The sequence below is a fragment of the Saccopteryx leptura genome, chromosome 10 (assembly GCF_036850995.1).
Source record: "Saccopteryx leptura isolate mSacLep1 chromosome 10, mSacLep1_pri_phased_curated, whole genome shotgun sequence".
Lineage (NCBI taxonomy): Eukaryota > Metazoa > Chordata > Mammalia > Chiroptera > Emballonuridae > Saccopteryx > Saccopteryx leptura.
Window position 1 is genome coordinate 63,373,809 of NC_089512.1, and position 9,888 is coordinate 63,383,696.

Below are 9,888 nucleotides of genomic sequence, written 5' to 3' on the forward strand. Positions count from 1 at the left end.
AAGTGAGTCCAGGCTGACAAGACTGCATGCAGCCCTAAGCCCCACATGGCGACTGCTTTTTCCTTCTGCATGGCGAAGAGGGTTGGAAGACATTTCAGACTGAGATTCGCCTGAATAGTTCCTCCTACTGCATTACTCACTGGGACAGTATTTTTTTTCCTCCCGAAGACACCATGCAGCAGAAGCTGTCACCCCACCCATTTATTCTCATCTCTTGGCGAGAAACTGTCCCAGCACCAATGTTCAGCAATGCCGCTGTCACATCGATAGAAGGCAAGTCAGAGGGAGCTCTAGGAATGCACTCCCAAACAGAAAGAGCTCAGGTTGCAAGAACTGTCACTTAATAGTTACAGCAGGGATTTATTTTTGGTAATTAAAGCCTAATGTGGATTCTGTTTTTGGAAAAAGATAACATTTGTTTTCTAAAAACTAGAGGATCTTTTTAAGGGGGAGAGTTTTCTCTCCAGCCCCACTCTAGAGGTAAAGGCACTCTTTAAAGCACCAATGATTTCTTCCCAGGAATTCAGGTAGTAGATGTTTTGAAATAACTAGCAAAAACACAGAATTCATTGAATGTTACAGGCAAAAAGTTACCACAGGACTCTTTGGTTGAATCCCCTTATTCTATAATTGAGGAAAATTAAGTCCAGAGAGACTGAGTGTTGTGCCCAAGGACACACAGCTGGCTTACTCGATGAGACTTGAATCCAAGATTGTCCATGAACTAGTCAGTGTTCTTCCCACTATACTGTGTTCCATTGAGCAGATACTCCACGTCTCTTATAGAATTTAGAGACTCTTTTTTACCAACCTGGAACTAAACTTGTGACTAATTAGGATATTGTGCTCCTTCACCTGTAAGTCATCAGCATTGGTCTGGGTTACTGAGGTCCCAGGTTCAAAACGCCGAGGTCACTGGCTTGAGTGTGGGCTCACCAGCTTTAGTGCGGGGTCACTGGCTTGAGCATGGGATCATAAACATGATCCCATGGTCACTGACTTGAGCCCAAAGGTCACTGGCTTGAAGGCCAAGGTCGCTGGCTTGACCTCAAAGATTGCTGGCTTAAGCAAACGATCACTGGCTTGGCTGGAGACCTCCAGTCAAGGCACATATGAGAAAGCAATCAATAAACAACTAAAGGACTGCAGTGAATAATGGATACTTCTCATCTCTCTCCCTTCCTGTCTTTCTGTCCCTATCTGTCCATCTCTCTGACTGTCTCTCTCACAAACAAAACAAAAAGTAAAACCTATATAGATTTTCCAGGTGCTAAACATGGTTCTAAGCCCTTTACCAGATCAATTTATTTACCCGTCAGTGCAAATCTATGAGGTAGACAACTATTTGTAACTCCATTTACAGATGAGGAAAGAGGACCCGGAGCTGTTAGGTGACTTGTCTAACGTGGCACAACTGGTTAAGGAAGAGCCAAGGTTTGGACTCATGCTGCATTTAACAGTGTATGACCAACCTCAGATACAGTTCATAAGGTAAGATGTACTCAGGGATTCAATGCCAGTTGCCAAAGTTTAAAAAGTTAATCTCAGTTATCATTCATTCATCCATTTATTTCATAACTTTATTGAAGGCATCTAATCAAAACTGTTCCAGTGTCTCAACAGAATAATACATGTATAAATCAACACAAGTCTAGTAAGAATAAAAACACTGTCACTATTCCCTGAAGACAGAATCTAAAACCAAGACTTCAAAACTTTTGAAATGTCATGCATTTACTCAATGGGATAGCCAGTTAGCATGATCATCTGTATTTTCATCAATTAATAAATATACCCTGGATAACAATTTAAATTAAATTTCATGAATTTGGCTTCATAGAAACATGTCTAATATAGCAGTAGTGTCTTTAACTCAGAAATTGGTGTTTATTGAATGGATGGATGGAAAACTATTTGAAAAAATTAATAACAAGAATGTTTGCCAATGTTTGGTGTTTAGAATGCATCTTAAAAATAATTTAGTGTTTTCTAGTTTGTTGGATAATAAATTATGACTCAGGAGAAAATTTTGATTTCTATCCTTTTCAATGACTAACTTCAAGTAAGTCATTACAGTGCCAGTTTTATCTGTTGTGAGGATTAAATGAGCTAACATAAACAAATTATTTAACACCGTGCCTAACACCTGTTAAACAATCACCATGTTTTAAACTGTCTTTAAATATATGTAAAAAAAACAAAAATTCAAATGATACAAAAAACTATACAATGAAAAATAAGTCTCTTTTGATGAAGTTTTATGCTGTTATTACTAATCAAGCAAAAATAACATTTTGCTATTGATTAAGCAGAGAGAAGTTTACAAACCAGTAGATAACATTGTTTGAGTCAGAACCATGTGAAATAACACAAGTATTCTGCATAAATTCCAGCGGGAGTGATTAACATTCTCCAACTTCAAATAATTTTTATTATTAGCCAACACTTGTCCACCCCCAATAATACATGCGTTGCATGAAGGACACAGAATTAGATCGCCCTCCCCTGGCATGTTCACAGTCTGCACATACTTTTCACTGAGGGTTTCCCTTTCTTTTTGACTGTTATTTCATGGCTTTTCAACTCCCACTACTTTCAACCCTGGGAAGTTTGCTGACCCAAAGTGCCAAGTATTTCCAAAAAAACAAAAGATAAAATATGGACACCTGTAGAATTCCGGGGAATCAAAGACTTAATGTACATGTAAACCATATTTATCAGTAGTTTCAATGTTTGTGATGCTATTGATATTTATTCCTTTTAACTCTGAGGCTGAGGTTAATACACATATTCTTCATTATTTCTCACTGTACGGCCAGTAGCCACAGCCACCACCACAGCCGCCTGGCCCATGCAGGTTTAGGTTTGAATTTAATTTGGACAGATCATAAAGAAAACAGTGGAGCCAAAAACTGGTGAGCCATTTTCCTTTATTCCTGCTTGCAACCTGCGGGTGAGAAAATACACACGGGGCCGGGGGGGGGGGGCACTTTCCATTCAGGACTTCCAAGGCCACTGACTTTTTCTGTTTCTTTCCTAGAATCAAAGTCCCTCACCAGACTTACTCGCCTCTGTTCCCCATCTCCTTCTCCTGCACAAACTGGTTTCTCCTTCAGCATTCCGCCAGTTTGGCTGGCTCCTCTCCGCCATGTGGCCTCCCTGCCCTGCTACAACATGAGGTCCTCCTCTCAGCTTAGAAGAACGTGGTCTCGTCTCCCCAAAATGGCCTCCTAGCTCCTCCTTTTAAAACTTTTTGAGGGAGCAAAAGCCCTCCCCAACACATATTAGCATAACCAAGCCCCTTCCCGGGCATATAAGGCAATTAGCTGTAAACCTGAGAGCAGTGGCCATCTTTAACAGAGTGAGCACAAAATAACTTATCTGCGGGACACTCACAAAGCCTTGTTGGTAAGAGGGAGGGAGAGGGTTAGTCTGCCATTTTTAGCCTCTTAATCTGTACAAAACGGAATTCAGGACACAAGAATAATAACCGCAGCCTATCTCTCCCCTTCAGTCCAGTCCTGAATCCTTCAATTTCCCTGGCCCTCCAACCTTTTTTCACCTCCCTCCCAGAAGGAAGAGGTGGGGGAGTGGGAAACAATTCAGACCCTCTTTCTAAGCATGTGAATAAATCTCAAGTACGCTAAACACCTCAGTGTTCCAACCTAATTAGAACACTGTAGAAAGAGATGTTTTTTTTCTAAACATACTTTAACTTTTATTTATTTTTATTTTTTTCTTTATTTATTTTTAGAGAGGAGAGAGAGAGGGAGAGAGAAGAGACAGAGAAAGAAAGAAGGGGGGAGGAGCTGGAAACATCAACTCCCATATGTGCATTGACCAGGCAAGCCCAGGGTTTCGAACCAGCGACCTCAGCATTTCCAGGTCGACGCTTTAAGTTTTAAATGCCCTAAAAACGTCTCTTTCGCCTGACCTGTGGTGGTGCAGTGGATAACGCGTCGACCAGGAAATGCTGAGGTCGCCGGTTCGAAACCCTGGGCTTGCCTGGTCAAGGCACATATGAGATTTGATGCTTCCAGCTCCTCCCCTCTTCTCTCTTTCTCTGTCTCTTCTCTCTCCCTCTCTCTCTCTCTCTCTCTGTCGCCCCCTCTCCTCTCAAAAAATGAATTAAAAAACTTGCAGCATAAAAACCTGAGAGCGCCATTGTGTGCCCCAGAGTCCGGGCGCCCAGCAGGCCTTCCGCGGGCAGTGGCTGCTCCTTCTGCCCCTGACTTCCGGGGCTGGCCGGTGCATCTACTGCCCATATTCCCCAGGGGTCCCAGCACCCTGCCCATTAAAGAGCCCGGAGCCGGCGTTGCTTCTCTCTCTGCTGGGAACTGCCTAGGATTTTATTTTATTATTATTAATTTTTTTGTATTTTTTCTGAAGCTGGAAATGGGGAGAGACAGACAGACTCCCGCATGCGCCCCACCGGGATCCACCCGGTACGCCCACCAGGGGGCGACGCTCTGTCCCTCCCGGGCATCGCTCTGTTGCAACCAGAGCCACTCCAGCGCCTGGGGCAGAGGCCACGGAGCCATCCCCAGCGCCCAGGCCATCTGTGCTCCAATGGAGCCTCGCTGCTGGAGGGGAAGAGAGAGACAGAGAGGAAGGAGAGGGGGAGGGGTGGAGAAGCAGATGGGCGCTTCTCCTGTGTGCCCTGGCCGGGAATTGAACCCGGGACTTCTGCACGCCAGGCCGATGCTCTACCACTGAACCAACCGGCCAGGGCCAACTGCCTAGGATTTTAAAGGATTAACATCTCTTGGGTCTTGCAAAGACAGAAAAAATCACTTGCCACAACCATAAGATTTTGCTACAAAATGCAAAAAAAAAAAAAAAAAAAAAAAAAGGTTGAAGCTTTGGAGATACCTATTGTACATGGGAACGTGGTTAAAATTGTTGATGCTGCCTGACCAGGTGGTGGCACAGTGGCTAGAGCGTCGGACTGGGATGCAGAAGACCCAGGTTCGAGACCCTGAGGTCCCCAGCTTGAGCGCGGGCTCATCTGGTTTGAGCAAAAGCCCACCAGTTTGAACCCAAGGTCACTGGCCCCAGCAAGGGGTTACTTGGTCTGCTGAAGGCCCGTGGTCAAGGCACATATGAGAAAATAACCAATGAACAACTAAGGTGTTGCAATGCGCAACGAAAAACTAGTGATTGATGCTTCTCATCTCTCTCCGTTCCTGTCTGTCCCTCTCTCTGACTCACTGTCTCTGTAAAAAAAAATAATAATAATTAATTAATTTAAAAAAATTGTTGATGCTGTGACCCAACTACCTGGGTTCGAAATCGGATTTGCCATTTGAGCGCCTACTATGTGTTAGGCACTCGGAATACCGCAGGGAACAAGATGATCTAGGTTGAGGTTTTCTCGAGGATTTTTCATTAGCTCGGATACCTTGGTTAAGTTTCTAAGCCTCTGTTTCTTCTCTGTACGGAATACCTGCCTCATAGAATTGTTGCAAGGATTTGAGATCTTGTATTAAGGTGTGCACAATTAATGCGTTGTCCGTCATATAGAGGATCAGTAAGCATTTGCTTTTCTCTCTACCTAAGCTCACGTGATGTGAGACAGCACAGAGAAGAGAGGGGTAGCACTGTTAAGAATGATTCTTGAAGCAATTCTTTTAAACAAATGCTGGACTCTGTAAGAATGTTTAGCTGCAGAGAGGAGATCTGATAGGGACCCTAGGAGCAAAAGTTCATAAGCTAAAACATTACAGGAAATTGAGCCCAATATCCATGGGCAACATCAGGAAACTCCTTAGAACTAGTACATAGGGTTTTCCATCCCGGGTCTCAAGAAGGCTTGATTAGCATTCACCCTGCCCTCATCGCTTCCCGGCCCACGATTGGCGGGAGTTGCTCCAGCCGCCGGCTCAGGGCGGGACCGGAGGGCACCGTGAGGGGAGGCTAAGCTCTAGGGGCAGTGAGCTGGGACGCAGACAGCCCGCCGGCAGCCTACCCCCCGAGCCTCAGCTCGAGGGGGCGGGGCCTACCAGCGGGCATTAAAAGCCGGTGCCAGGGGGAAGCTGGAGAGGGTAGTCGACTTGCAGCCGTGACTCCTCCGCCTTGCAGCCGCCTTTGCCGCCAGGCACTGTTTAGTGCCAACCGGAGGTAGGCTAAAAGGTGATAATACTCGGGGGAGGAGTCGAGCCAGGCGTCTCCTGACCGCCCCCAGGAGTTGACTGGAGCAAGGAGACCCCTACAGGGGAGTATGCAAGCGGCTGCTGGGACGCGGTGACAGGCGCGCACCGTGCAGTCCCGGCGAGGCCAGCGCCGCCTGTTCGTGGTGCTGTGAGGAGCGGAGTTTCCCAGTCACCACACACCACCTTCCTCTCGCCTAGATGCTGCAGGCGCGTTCGCCCTACATGCGGCTTCAGGACCCCGGAGGAACGCAAGGCCTGCCTCTGCCCTGCCCCGCCCGCATCATGCGAGGGGCCCTGGAGGAGGAGAGGGTGAGTGACCGGCCGGTGGCGATCGCGTTCAGACCCTCTCTCTGAGACATCGCCTCCACCTGCTGCCATGTGCCGCCTCCTCGGATACCCAGTCTGTCGCCAAATTTTCCAGCTGCCAGCTTGGCTCTGAGTCGCGTTTCTGAGTGGAGTGTCCCAGGGATGGAGAACCCAGGCTAGCTGCAGAATATCTTCTCTCTGAATCCTCGGAGGTGAGAGCCCGCGCCTTCCCTGCTCCCCGTTCCCCCTGGTCCTTCATACTGTTCTGGAGGGGGCTGACCGGTTTGACCCCGCGGTCCAGCCTGGAGGGCCCAGTGGAAAGGGAGGCGGGGTGGGGTGGGGTGTCAGCAGTTTGGTTTCAAGAGGTGGAGGGGAGAGAAGAGAATGGAGAGCTTAGGTTTGGAGACCGCTTGCGGGGACTGAGACGTTAACTCCCCTCTAACTGGGAGTAGTTGTAATTTTTCTTCATTTAAAAAATTTTTTTTTTCTTTTTTGTATTTCTCTGAAGTTGGAAACGGGGGAGGCAGTCAGACTCCCGCACGCGCCCAACCGGGATCCAACTGGCATGCCCACCAGGGGGCGATGCCCCCCCAATTGGGGTGTCGCTCTGCCACAATCAGAGCCATTCTAGCGCCTGAGGCAGAGGCCACAGAGCCATCCTCAGCGCCCGGGCAAACGCAGCTCCAATGGAGCCTTGGCTGCGGGAGGGGAAGAGAAACAGAGAGGAAGGAGAGGGGGAGGGGTGGAGAATCAGATGGGCGCTTCTCCTGTGTGCCCTGGCCGGGAATCGAACCCAGCCACTGAGCCAACCGGCCAGGGCCATTTTTATTCATGTTTTAAAGAATACTTTCAATAGAATCAGTGGCATAACGAACATAACTGGCGCCTGGGGCAGGACACATTATTGGCTCCCCCCACCCCTTCTACTATGCGTTTCTTGTTTGTCTTGGAGACCATTTGGCGCCTCTCTGCGAGTGCCCCCCCCACACTATGCTACTGCCCTAACAGCCCCTCCTCAACTCTATCCAGCGAAGAGCTGAGGGCGGAGGGAGGCAGCGCCTTCCTGAAACAGTTTATCTTGGGGCGGATTTCTTGAAGAGAAGAAGAGCCCACAGGTTGCTAGGCCCGGTGGCGCACACAAGTCAGCGGAGAGGGCAGCCCTGGCCCAGGTTTCCCCGTCTGTGTTGGCCCCGTGCGCGGGCTATGCGAGGCAAGGGGAGGGAGGGGTTATGGCTCGGCCTGACTCTTCTGCGCCACTGCTGCTGCTGCTCCTGGCGCAGCTGGCAGGCCGAGCAGTGGCCGCCTCCAAGGCCCCGGGATGCCAGGAGATCACCGTACCAATGTGCCGGGGCAAAGGCTACAACCTGACGCACATGCCCAACCAGTTAGTTCCACCACAACACGCAGGACGAGGCGGGCCTGGAGTTGCACCAGTTCTGGCCGCTGGTGGAGATCCACTGCTCTCCGGACCTGCTCTTGTTCCTGTGCTCCATGTACACGCCCATCTGCTGACCCGACTATCATAAGCCTCTGCCGCCCTGCCGCTCCGTGCACGCCCAAGGCCGGCTGCTCTCCACTCGTGCTGCAGTACAACTTAGCCTGGCTGGAGCGCATGAAATGCAACCACCTCCCCGTGCTGGGGACGCCGAGGTCCTCTGCATGGATTACAACTGCAGCAAGACCACCACGGTGCCCCCTAGACTCTTCCCAGTCAGGCCCGCCAGGGGCACCTTCCTGGAAAGGATCGGGAGGCGCGGGCGCCGCTGGGGCCCCATCGGTGTGCAAGCGCAGCGAGCCATTGGTGCCCATCCTGAAGTAGCTGCACCCGCTCTACAACAAGGTACAGACGGGCCAGGTACCCAACTGTGCGGTGCCCTGCTACCAGCCCTCCTTCAGCCTGGATGAGCACACGTTCGCCACCTTATGGTCGGCCTGTGGTCAGTGCCATGCTTTATCTCCACCTCCACCACGGTGGCCACCTTCCTGATAGATATGTGGAATGCTTCCATTACTCTGAGTGCCCATCATCTTCCTGTCAGCTTGCTACTTGTGCGTCTTTGGGCTTCCTGGTACCTTTGGGTGTGAGCACAACAGCCACATTCACTATGAGAGGAAGGGCCCTGCGCTGCAGACTGTTGTCTTCCTGCTGGTGTACTTCCGTCTACTTCGGGATAGCCAGTTCCATCTGGTGGGTCATCCTGTCGCTCACCTGGTTCTTTGCAGTTGGCATGAAGTGGGGCAATGAGGCCGTCGCGGGCTATACACAGTACTCCCATCTGGCTCATTCCCACTGAGCTCCATGGATAAGGATCCAGTGGCTGGCATATGCTATGTGGGCAACCAGAACCTGAACTCACTGCCTGGCTTTATGCTGGGCCCTCTGGTGCTCTACCTGCTCATGGGCACGCTTTTCCTCCTGGCAGGTTTCATGTTGCTTTTTTGCATCTGTAGAGTCATCAAGCAGGGTGCCACCAAGAAAGACAAGCTGGAGAAGCTCATGATCCAAATTGGCATCTTCATGCTGCTCTACACAGTGCCAGCCAGCACTGTTATGGCCTGCTACCTGAGCAGCACTATTGTGAGAGCTGGGAGGCTGCGCTCAACTGCGTGTGCCCAGGCAAAGACTCCAGCCAGCCGCGCACCAAGCTGAAGTACTGGGAGCTCATGTTCAAGTACTTCATGTGCCTCCTAGTGGGTATCATGTCTGGCATCTGGATTTGTTCCAGCAAGACTGTGGAGTTGTGGCAGCGATTCACCAGCTGCTATTGCTGTCGCTGGCAACAGAGCCACAAGAAGGCGGCACCATGGCCACTTGGTACTATGACAAGGGAAGCGTGTGCTCACAGACAAGACTGGGCCACTGGGCCACGGCAGCTGTCTGCCACAAGTAGGTGTCCCTGTCACGCATGTGTAGCAGGCCACAGCCCTGAGTGAGGGAAGGGGGTTGTTTTGTTTGGTAGCTTTGCAACTTTTGTTTACATTTTTGATGCTGATGACCTCTCCTGGGGCAAATTGGAGAGAGGGGGAAAGGGCTCTTTCAAGGGAATAGCTGTCCCAAAACTTCTCAAAGGGGCTCAGCTCATGTGCATTTTATTTTGTGTTTCTTATTGCCTTCTTTAAGGGAAACTTTTTAATTTATATATACTTTCTTAATTTTTAACTTGGTTGCATTTCTGAGAGTATCTGAGGAGATAGTGGTTCTAACTTACTATTTTTTTTATTATTATTATTTTTTTTGTATTTTTCTGAAGCTGGAAATGGGGAGGCAGTCAGACAGACTCCAGCATGCGCCCGACCGGGATCCACCCGGCACACCCACCAGGGGGCAATGTTCTGCCCATTGAGGCGTCGCTCTGTTGTGACCAGAGCCACTCTAGTGCCTGGGGCAGAGGCCAAAAGCCATCCCCATCGCCCGGGCCATCTTTTGCTC

General features: G+C 49.5%; 1 pseudogene; it reads left to right on the plus strand.

Annotated features, from left to right (window-relative positions):
* Nucleotides 1-7,677: 7,677 nt before the first annotated feature.
* LOC136381855 (frizzled-5-like) lies at nt 7,678-9,349 on the plus strand (annotated as a pseudogene).
* The last annotated feature ends 539 nt before the right edge of the window (nt 9,350-9,888 follow it).